Consider the following 10,548-nt stretch of genomic DNA (forward strand, 5'->3'; position numbering starts at 1 on the left):
GATACATATATTGAATTTTTACGAAATCAATGATAAAGTAATGAAGTATTTTTACGAAATAAAATTTTTAAGTGGTCAGTCGTGGAAACTACTATACACATGTACTATGTTTGTGTCTGATTAATGAAAACAACACGTCATCGGTTGACTGTAATGATCAAATAAAAACACTATTCATTGCCAAAAAAACAATGTTTATTTTAACCAACCTAAATGAAATTAAAAATAAAACATATTCAAGTACTAATAGTTTCATACTATCATTTAAGGCATTTAATATACCGAATGAAAAATATAATTAAATTTTTATGCATTGAACTATGTTATCTTGATATTTTAAATAAAAGGTCGAGAATTAAAAAGAAGTTCGTTAGAAGGAGGAAATTGAGAATCACTGTGCATCCATGGCCTTACGTAATCATGCTGCACCCACTCGTTTTACTGTATAGTGGTCTGACCGTAATCTGTCAATTTACTTTTGACAGTATCCCTGCAACGGAAATCCGATGTAACGCACCTTGTGATTTGCATATTCGATATATTTTCAAATCATCAAATTCGATGCCGTTCATCAAGGTTATAGGGTTGGAAAATTGCATAACGATTTAGTTTTAACCGGAAACAAAACCGCGGCGCACTCTGGAATCTTTCCTGAAAACGTTCGCCGGAAATTGAGCCAATCGATTCACATTTGTACAATAATCACTGCGAACTATTATCTTAATGTATCAATTCAATGGATATATTTCATTATTACTTATAAAATAAACAAAAATTATATAAAAAAATATTTTATGATTTTTTCTAATAAATTTTCATTTACAGATATACAATGAAAGATATGTACATATTTGGTTAGGAATTTTTTCCTCCTTTGGTATTTTGTATACAAATATACGATTGATAATGTTACATGATCGATACTTCTAAAAATCTACAGACATTAATCTTTCTCTGTCAAGAATGAAAGCCAATAATATCGAAGAATGGGAGTTTCGCATCAGAAGAAGAACCACGAAGATATAATATAGTATTATCGAAGCCGAAGAAATAAGATCGATAGTAATGCAGCTATGTATATATGTATGTAAGTATGTATGTATGTACAAACATAGTAAACACTGTTGTTGAAGAACAACCTCGAATTTAATACCGTTGAATCTTTGGAATTTCTTAATTCCAAATAATTTAAATGCCTAGATATTAATTGATATACAATGAATGAATACAATTTTAAATATAGATTTTGAACTGCGAGTTTTTATCTTTCGTAGTGCAAAATAATACAAACTGCAAATTATTATTTTTCGTAGTGTAAAATAATACATAACCTTGAAACACGAGAAGGAGAGCCTCGTGTTTTTTAGCGAGTCTCAATTTTCACTGTCAGTTATGAATTCTGCGATGCTTCTCACAAAACGGAGGTTACTAATTTTATTGAAATGTACGTTCACACGGCACAGAGGCAACTATCATTATGTCATACTAACATATATATCATATATTCATTCACAGAAACAATATATATAGATTTTCATTAAATTTTTGAAAATGATACCAGAATTAATTATTATATAATTATCTCAGTAGATTAAACTTGGTTAAGACTACTTTCGCTGTAAGGTGAAAGGAATAATCATCCGCCATTTCAATGAAAGTGCCATCATGCAACTGAATATGTACTTAAACTATTCCTATATCCAATATTTGCATTTTAATGTATCGAAAATTTAATTAGTATTAAATGTTAGAAATAGCATTAATTATATTCTATAAGATTATTTCCAACCTAAAATTATAAGTAATTTGTTATAAGAGAATATATCTGATATACTTGGTCGATCTTCGTCTAACCTAAAAACCGGTATCTGTTCGATGTAACAAAGCGTAACAACGCATATTACTCCCGAGATAATCGATGATCGTTTGTAATGATGAATCATTTTCCAAATATGCGGTAGACTACGCAAAAATTTCTATCCTCCTTAAATCTCAACAATCGTACCGTGAGAACAAGTGCCGATCTCCAACGGTCGCGACAATTAATCCTTCCACTGTTTACTGGTAACCGAATCTCCCTAAAATATTTCTCACATGATATACTGATAATTTCTTCATAATTATTCTCAACATTTAACTATGATGTAATGAAATAATATTCAAATGGTCACAGGAAATAATATCGTGTATGACCGGTGAGAATATATTTTTATTTCTTATCCTAATCGGTATAAGTTTCACAGCGTGCTTTGAGAACAACGTCCTATAGATGTGTAAGTACACATATTCATGTGAAAATACGAAAATATGGTAATACATATTGCTTACCTTTAGCAGACAAAAGAAAATCGAAGGATTTATTCTGAGAGATAGTCCTCGGAGCACGTCGTACGCGTACACGAGTCGGAAACGAAGTGGCGCGGAATCAACTCGCCTCGCGACAGCCGAGAACCTCTCCTCTCTGCTTCGGCCAATCACATCCCTCCTTTGTACATATCCCCTCCCCGCCTCCCGATCCTCTCCTAGGGACGGTCCGCGGTCCAGCCACGTTCCTTCGTTCCGTTGTTTCTACGAGGACTCCGGTTGCTACCTCGACTTTTTTCGTCCTAATTATTATCCTCCGCCACATTCTTGCGGAAACAAACGAAGAAGTCATTACATACAATCGAATATACGGCGAGTTTCAAGGTCTTAATTATCGAGCCCTAATAAAGCTCTTATAGTACATGGACTTACACGATATTGGAAGTTTACAAAAATTGTAGATCAGTAACTATAAGGCTACAGAATATATGATAATTTTATGGGAATATTTACAGTAGTTACAAAAAGTATTTGTATACCGTTGTATTTATTATAGTATTTATTTACTAATCAATGAAGTCCAAATATATTAAGTTTCTTATCATTTGGTAGTACTTTCATGTAACGACTAAAAACTTGATACTATGAAAATGAAATGTGGGATCTAGTAAAAAAATGCTTCATTGGAAAACACAGGTATGTACAAATATCTTTCGTAGTTACTGTAGATGTAACTTTTGACAGGCGATTGAGAATGAGTATCTTGAGTACATATAAGAATTATTCTTTAGTGGTTAAAGATGATTTCGAGAGAATAACTGTCGGTGATTAATATCGATACCCGAATCGATGAGATCGGATGTGGCTCGAGCCAAATTCAGTTGGCTGGCCTTTGAGCAAAGCACTACGCGAAGAGTTGAATGTTTATGAGTGTTTGAAAGAAATATAAAGTATGTGTGAGAATGTTTTATGAGAAATGTTTTATGAAAATTGGTGGAACGATAGAACTTTAAACAACTATCGATGAGTATGTATTTTTCTAATTTTTTTTATTGATGAAACTCATCACATGAAATATTTCTTGTTGAATGAATATTAATCTTTTTAAACGTTACTCCTTGTTTATTCTTTTTCAATGATGTCAACGTAAAGCAAAATATTTGCAATATTATTCAATAGACGATGCAGTACAATGTGCACAATCGATAATCGATCTCGTTTAATTACACGATCGGCATATCGAAGTCAATGGCCTCGAAACAAAGAACCGACATAAAAGGAAGATAACTATTCGATTGTTATCCACCTCGAATGATACAATAGAAATTTCTTTGATGCTTGTTTTAATTCTATTATAGTTCATTTCAAATACTAAAAATAAGAAAAAAGTAAATATTGAAATAATTAACATTCGCAGAGTATGTTATTACGGATAAAGACTATTTTCCAATTTAATCATAATTTAATTCAGATCAGGGATCAATGAAAATTTATATCTGGGAATCAAAAGAGAAAAAGAGGTAAAGAATGATTAATCTCGAACCATTTATAAACCATAAGAGGTTCAGCAAAGTAACGCAAGATCCTTCTACAGAGGACAAGGTCTGCTCTCGATCTTATGAATCATAGCGTTGCTAAAGCGTATTCAGACCGTTCTTTCACCGTTCGTGCAAAAACGAGCATTGAAGTTCAGTGATCTGAAAAATGATTTCGACCAACTTCCGTGGAATTTCGAAATGACCGAACTATAATCAGAAACACGTTTATGCATTATATCTATGTATGCTTTCTATGCTTATTTGATATTTTAATCAGACCCTTGTACAAGTGTAAATGTAACGGTCTATAAATAACGGATGCCATATTCTCACCTGAGCTTCTTCAGCCGATTATGACGTCGTGTTTGTCGTCCGTGACACAACACGCGTATAAAAACACGTAATCTACTTGTAACGTCTGCGTCCATTTAATTCTGCTATCTCCCTGCACTTTCTAAAACCATAAAAATGACGTCACCTGTTAACATCGTTCTCAATCCCCTTACCTAATCCTTCAAAGGGTTATGATGTATTCCTGTTTAAAAAGATCAGATGTTTTTGAATGAAAGTTTAATATTTTTAAGACGATTAATTTCTTAATTTGAATTTTAAATTAAATTTTAATTACACGTTTACGATGACAGAATTTTTATTAATATATTTTGCATCATTATAATTGGGTTTTAACTTTATAGGATTGTTGTTTTTCTGTAGGTAAATACTCCAGAGTAATTTGTTCACTTGGAGTGCATTGGAATTGTTCCAAGATATTTATCCTTTTCATATTTTAAATTCGAAATTAGCCTAAATTACTGTCATTGAAATTACTGTCGATTTTGATTCAGAGGAATATTCTTAATTTTTAGGTTTGTTTGCTGAACTTTTGGTATGCTTTGCTTGTGGACGGTCCGTTTCCGCGTTGTTCCTTGGATTCCCCAGAATATATAGATCATGAAGCGTTTCCGGAGAACGGTGGAACTCCGGGAGTGTCGCCTGGCCGTTACGAAATCAGCTGTGCGCCTGTCGGTGCTTGTTGTAGGTCGCGTTCAGGACTCCCCTCGGCCTCCCTTCTGCTCTGTTCCTCTCATTCCATCTAACAGGAGGGTTAGAGGAGAGGGGATATTAAAGGTCGCCTCAACGTGGAGATCAATACGAAACCTACATACCTACCTTCCCTATCGGACCAATGGGAATGCCCAAAATGATCCCTTTCGTATCTATTAATTATCTTTTTATGTTCAAGACAGTCAGTTTGATATAATTGCCCAATTTGCTTACTTTCTTAAACCTAAACAAATAATTATTCTTCTATAGTCTTATCAATTAAATCCTTCCTCTCAAATTGGACAATTTATTATAATTATATGTGTCCGATACACAATTATATGCAGTACTTCATTAGATTATAGATATTTCTAAAGAAGCAAGTAATGAGAAAACTTTTGATTTTTGATACAGGGAAATCATGGAAGAGGTATTTATTCAAATACATTTATTTCTTAAGTACTCAACGCGATAATCAGGCTTTGGGAGATTTAGAGTGATATACAATCTACACAAACATCTTGTTTTTTTCTGATAAAGCTATACAAAGAATATTCCAGGATTTTTAATTTTTTTCTTTCAATTAATGAACACATTTCTTCCGGATTAACTCATCCCTTTGTTAAATCCTATTAGAAGGTTTAAACATCTAACAAGGTCAATTTTATAATAGAGTTCATATTGTTTAATTGGGAGTGTGTAATATACTCGAAAAGGTAACATTTGTTTTCATTTTCTGTCTAAATTTTAATTGCAGTTAATATGTGTATCAATCATCTCTAGTATGGACTTCTTGAAGAATGGAATTGAGCAACAGTTGATGGTTATAATTAGACAATACATATGTACGTGTTTTTTTAAATAAGTTTCACTTCTTCGACTTCACTTTCCATCCAGTTCACGTCGTCAATGTCAGTTAGTGGTGGACAGCACGGAAACTTATTACCTGTAATCGATATGGCTGAAAATCGATCGGTTTCAAGGAACGATTATTGTGTTCGGGGAAGAGGTAAGCGTGTAATTATCAGCGACGCGACGATATGAACGAGGAAGTTACCGATTGAAATCGAGTCTCGAAACGAAGACAACTTTGCACACCGTTATTATTAAAAACATTCTAAAAATTCTGTCCCTCTATAACGTATTATCGTCATTAGAAGAATTATGTAACGCTTTGAGCTGGCCAGTCTGGTTGAGTTGACGAGAAAAGTTACGTCAATGGCCGGGGGGAAATTACTTTTCCTCGCTTGCCCGTTATTTTTATCCTAAGAACTGTTTCATGCCGTTTCCACCGTTATGGTTTAACGAGAACCAGACTCTTCCATTCAGTTCTCTAGCAAACAATCCTTTGCTTGTTTTGCAAACTTCAGAATGTCTAATTGTATATTATATATTAAATATCAGGTTCATACCTGCTGATTCTAAAAAAATTGTCATGAAACAATCGAAAAACATGAAGTAGTTGATATTACAATAAAATATACTCAGTAGATTGATATGGTAACTGGAATGAATTATAAATATAACATCGCCTTGTTCATACGAAATCAGTATTCCTCTTCTCGTATTTATCTATTCACTACTCACCTTCGACAAGTGTCGCCACAATAATCGTAACATGATATTGTAAAAACAATGCTTCGGAATTATCTTCATGGACTCTTAAAGTATTATATTATATAAAGACATTAATATATTATTACAATAAAAATTACGAAAATATTCTATTAATACTTAATCAAACTCTCTATCCACTTTTTTTCTTCATAATGAAAAGTTTAAGTGATAAAGTAAATAAATTATTGTTACGTCTTTATTACAGATTCAAGGATTTTCGAAGCAAGTAAAAAAGCAGCTATAAAGCTAACTTGGCTTTATAATAAAAAGTAATCAAAATAGAATAGATTAGATCAAGATATGGAACTAAAAATTATCAAAAGGAAAAAGCTGGAAGACCAGTATAAATAGAAGAACTTTAAGATAATTACTATTGACCTTAAATCGCAAACAGTGACCTTGAAAAAGAGACCTCCTTGAACCAAATACTATTTCTGTATTCTAGCACAATCGTCTTATTGCATTACACGAGTTATAACTGTAAATACTATACTACTAGTCTCAATTACATAATTACATTTAATATCCACATTAAATACATATTAAACCATTTTTCTTTTATCGTACATAGGAATTTGATACTCTGGTTTCGTTCCTCATATATTCAAGGATATAAATATAATACACATACATGTATTTGAAAGAACGAGGAATATAAGAAGACGTGTAATTCATTTTTAAGGGAAATCAGGTATATCGTAGGCTAAGCAATGAGAAAATTGTCATTTGAATCGCATACGTAAGAACGTCGCGCTGCTTTAAATACAATACCATTATAACGACATTAATTCGCCGATTTAACCGTCTCAAGAGGCAAGCGACTTTATCGCGTGACTGGCACCGAGCACGGCAAATATTTGTCGTCCAGTTTCTTCAGTCAGCGTCACACCTATCAGAAAGATGGCCGTTTTTTGCGAAGAGCAGCAAACGAAAAACAAAATTGTAAATCCTTCGTGATCCATAAATACGTAGTACGAAAATGGTGTGCGATGTTCGACCGTTGACTAAGGGCAGTTCTCAATGTCAATGTCTCAGCAAGGATCGAGCACCACTGACTGCTTCGTAATTTCGACACGTTCGCCGGGAGCAAATCACCGGTGACCACCGTTGATGGCCACCTTGCTTGTTTGTTGCATAATATTGGCCGACGATTCTGCTACGCCAGATATACATACATACTTGCTTTCCGTGGAAATGTTCGCTCGTGCCAAGATTATCTGCTGGCATCTCGAGCATGGAAAACATCCCTGCCAGACCGCTTCCTTATCGATCTTTTGCCGCGCTTTTATCGTTTTCGCTGAATCAATGCCATTCGATGGCTTACGTAGTTCCTCATTTCGAAAATAGTAAAACTGTCGTATTTAGTGTATGACGAGGACTTTATTGGTGACTTGGTCTATCTCTTTGGTTTTAATTTTCATCTGTAGGTGGAGGGGGTTCTAGTAAAGTGACACCGGCGTGCTAATGATGAGAAAACAAATAGTTTCAGATTTTACTTACTTCTTTACACGTAGATCTTTTGTATATTTTGCATGTTCCGAAAATTTCGTGTATTTTCTTTTTTTATCTGAATATCTGATATTTACACAACTTATCGATGAAGCAATTGAACTTGAAACCGAAAATTTTAACGAAGCAAAGTCTTATAAGTGAACGTGACGATCGGCACGTAAGACTTTTTACGCCATCAAAACAATAAAGTAGTTACGTATGATAAATATGAGTAATAAATTCTGTTAATGCAGTTTTATCAGTTATGTAATTTAACAGACATAATTCCGATCGAAAAATTTTTCGATTTCGTTCGTGGAAATCATTAAGTTTACTTACATTGAAAAAATTATAAAGATTATGTAAAGCTATTATGATAAGCTATTTCCAAAATTTTTAAAAATTTTAATGCGTATATATATATTTCTTTATTCTTCTTTATTTTTTAAATAGCTTTCCTTGATTGTTAGGAAAGTATAATAAGATTCTTTACTGTGAAATCTGTCCGCGGCAACCCGGTGAACTCATTCAGATCAATTGACGAGGCCGAGTTGATATGCTGCCAATGAAATTAGCCAGGAGGACAATTAAGCGCATCGTTGAACAAATCCTAGACAAACTTGTCGCCGTTGATGGACACAAACTGTTGCCTATGACTAAAGGAAATTCTACTTGGCTCCACATCTTTTATCGGCTTTCTTCTACATTAAGCAATATGTCAATAACATAATGATTTCAATTCTATTGTTACAATACAATTATTGAAGAATTATTGAACGTATTTTGATTGAATTTTTATGAGAATAGAAATCTATATTAAAGAAGGAATATGAATCATTAAAGTCAAAATTACTGAAATTCATTCCATGTTTCAGCTCAAGTCCACCACAACATGAATAGAAGACCGATGTTGAGGAGGAAGGTACAATCTTGTGCTCCAATTAACTACAGATTGCCATCTACACCCTGTTGTTCAACACTGCAATAATATTATCATCAAAGACTCAATTGAATCGTTTAAAGGAACACCTTACCAATAATACCCTGATGAAAAATTGCAAGTAATCAGCTGCATACGATTCATTATTTTAAGAAGCTGCTATCTCTTATGCAAACTGCAATTATCTAGCGGTTCAGCAAGGCTTAAATTTAGCGAGGAATTTCGCTAAGTCGACGGGACGTAAAGGCTGGAGGGCCCTGTCGGTGCTGGGACCGAAATACACGACGATTATACCGGCGACTCCTCGAATTGTTTCTCTGCATGTGGCTTTTTTCCCCTCACCGTTACAGATACGCCTCTGCAAATGTAAATCTTCGTGGCCGTGGTACAGTCAGGCATACAATTCCATCGTAAAGATTCTCTGTAGTCTTAAGGACATCTTCCGAGAGCAGTTTCTTGCTTGTGGTTTCCTCTGTGTATTATATTAAATTAACAGGATAATCACGTGTAACACGGATACATATATCATAGATAAATAATTATAAATAATATAGGTAATTTCGATTAATTTTAATTAATATGAAGATTCTACTCATAGCATAAATAATATGAAAAGTAGAATAGTTACTGTTAAAGTGACTTTAGTTGAATTATTTTAATTTTTGTAATAGAGAGATTCTTTCTTGGATTATATACATATAATAAATGGAATTAATCAGTGAAAATATAAGTACATTAAGTCCACTGTTACTCAACTTAAATAATTTTGACATTATGTATGTCATAAGTAATTCACATATGTTTCTGTTTTGGACTTTAGAAACACAGGCGTTTGTCTAATTCTGACTGGCTCATTATATGTTTCCTGAGAATCTGTGAAATTTTAAGCACGGTGAGCAAACAATAGAGTGAAATCCAGTGGATCAATAATTATTTCAAAATCAATATATTATTACAATAAACCATAAATAACATGTAAATTCTTTATCTAAAAGTTGTAGGTAAGAATTATAAGCAAATGATGGATAACACTGACTAAGCTATTTACGTATGAATGGAACCATCCGCATATATAATCTTTAACATTTTATACATCTTTCAATTACGTTATCAAGATGTATAATGAGTGTTCAACTTCTCAAAAAACAAGTTGCTTTCATAAATCCATTTATGGCAAGATGATATAAATGATTATAAATTTCAAGGTAAATTTTGAAAAATAGCATTCTCAGGATCAAAGTTTCTCTGTATATTTTAATTTATAGAGTTGATTAGTATGAATTTTGAATTGCTATATTGAAGAATTGAGATTATCAAAAAGCCCCATAAACGATGTAAGAGAAGCGAAGGATGGAACGGACGGTCGCTGTATTTTAGTAGTAAGCTGGCTGCAATAGTTTAAGGCTTAAGGCAAGTCATTTATGTCGCAAGGGATCTCGCGTCTTAAGACATCGCTCCCTCACTGTATAGTGACGCGAGTGGCCGTGAAATCGGCTACGTCGGCCATTCTAAAATCGTGCCAGAATTTCTTGCCAAATTTAATTGGAGCTCCGTCCTGTTTACCTGTGCGAACCCACGATCTTGAGCGTTTGTCCATCTTTCCTTCTCTCTCTT

The 10,548-nt window shown here is 33.5% G+C and overlaps 1 long non-coding RNA gene across 1 annotated transcript; it reads right to left on the bottom strand.

The window, feature by feature from the left end:
* Positions 1-409: 409 nt before the first annotated feature.
* LOC117230709 lies at positions 410-2,490 on the bottom strand. Its single transcript, XR_004492824.1, has 2 exons — positions 2,329-2,490; positions 410-490 (listed from the first exon to the last, which is right to left on the bottom strand). It is a non-coding gene; the product is annotated as an uncharacterized LOC117230709 (long non-coding RNA).
* Positions 2,491-10,548: the final 8,058 nt, after the last annotated feature.

Source organism: Bombus vosnesenskii, unplaced genomic scaffold (assembly GCF_011952255.1).
Source record: "Bombus vosnesenskii isolate JDL3184/JDL3185 unplaced genomic scaffold, Bvos_JDL3184-5_v1.1 scf7180000013267, whole genome shotgun sequence".
Classification (NCBI taxonomy): Eukaryota; Metazoa; Arthropoda; class Insecta; order Hymenoptera; family Apidae; genus Bombus; species Bombus vosnesenskii.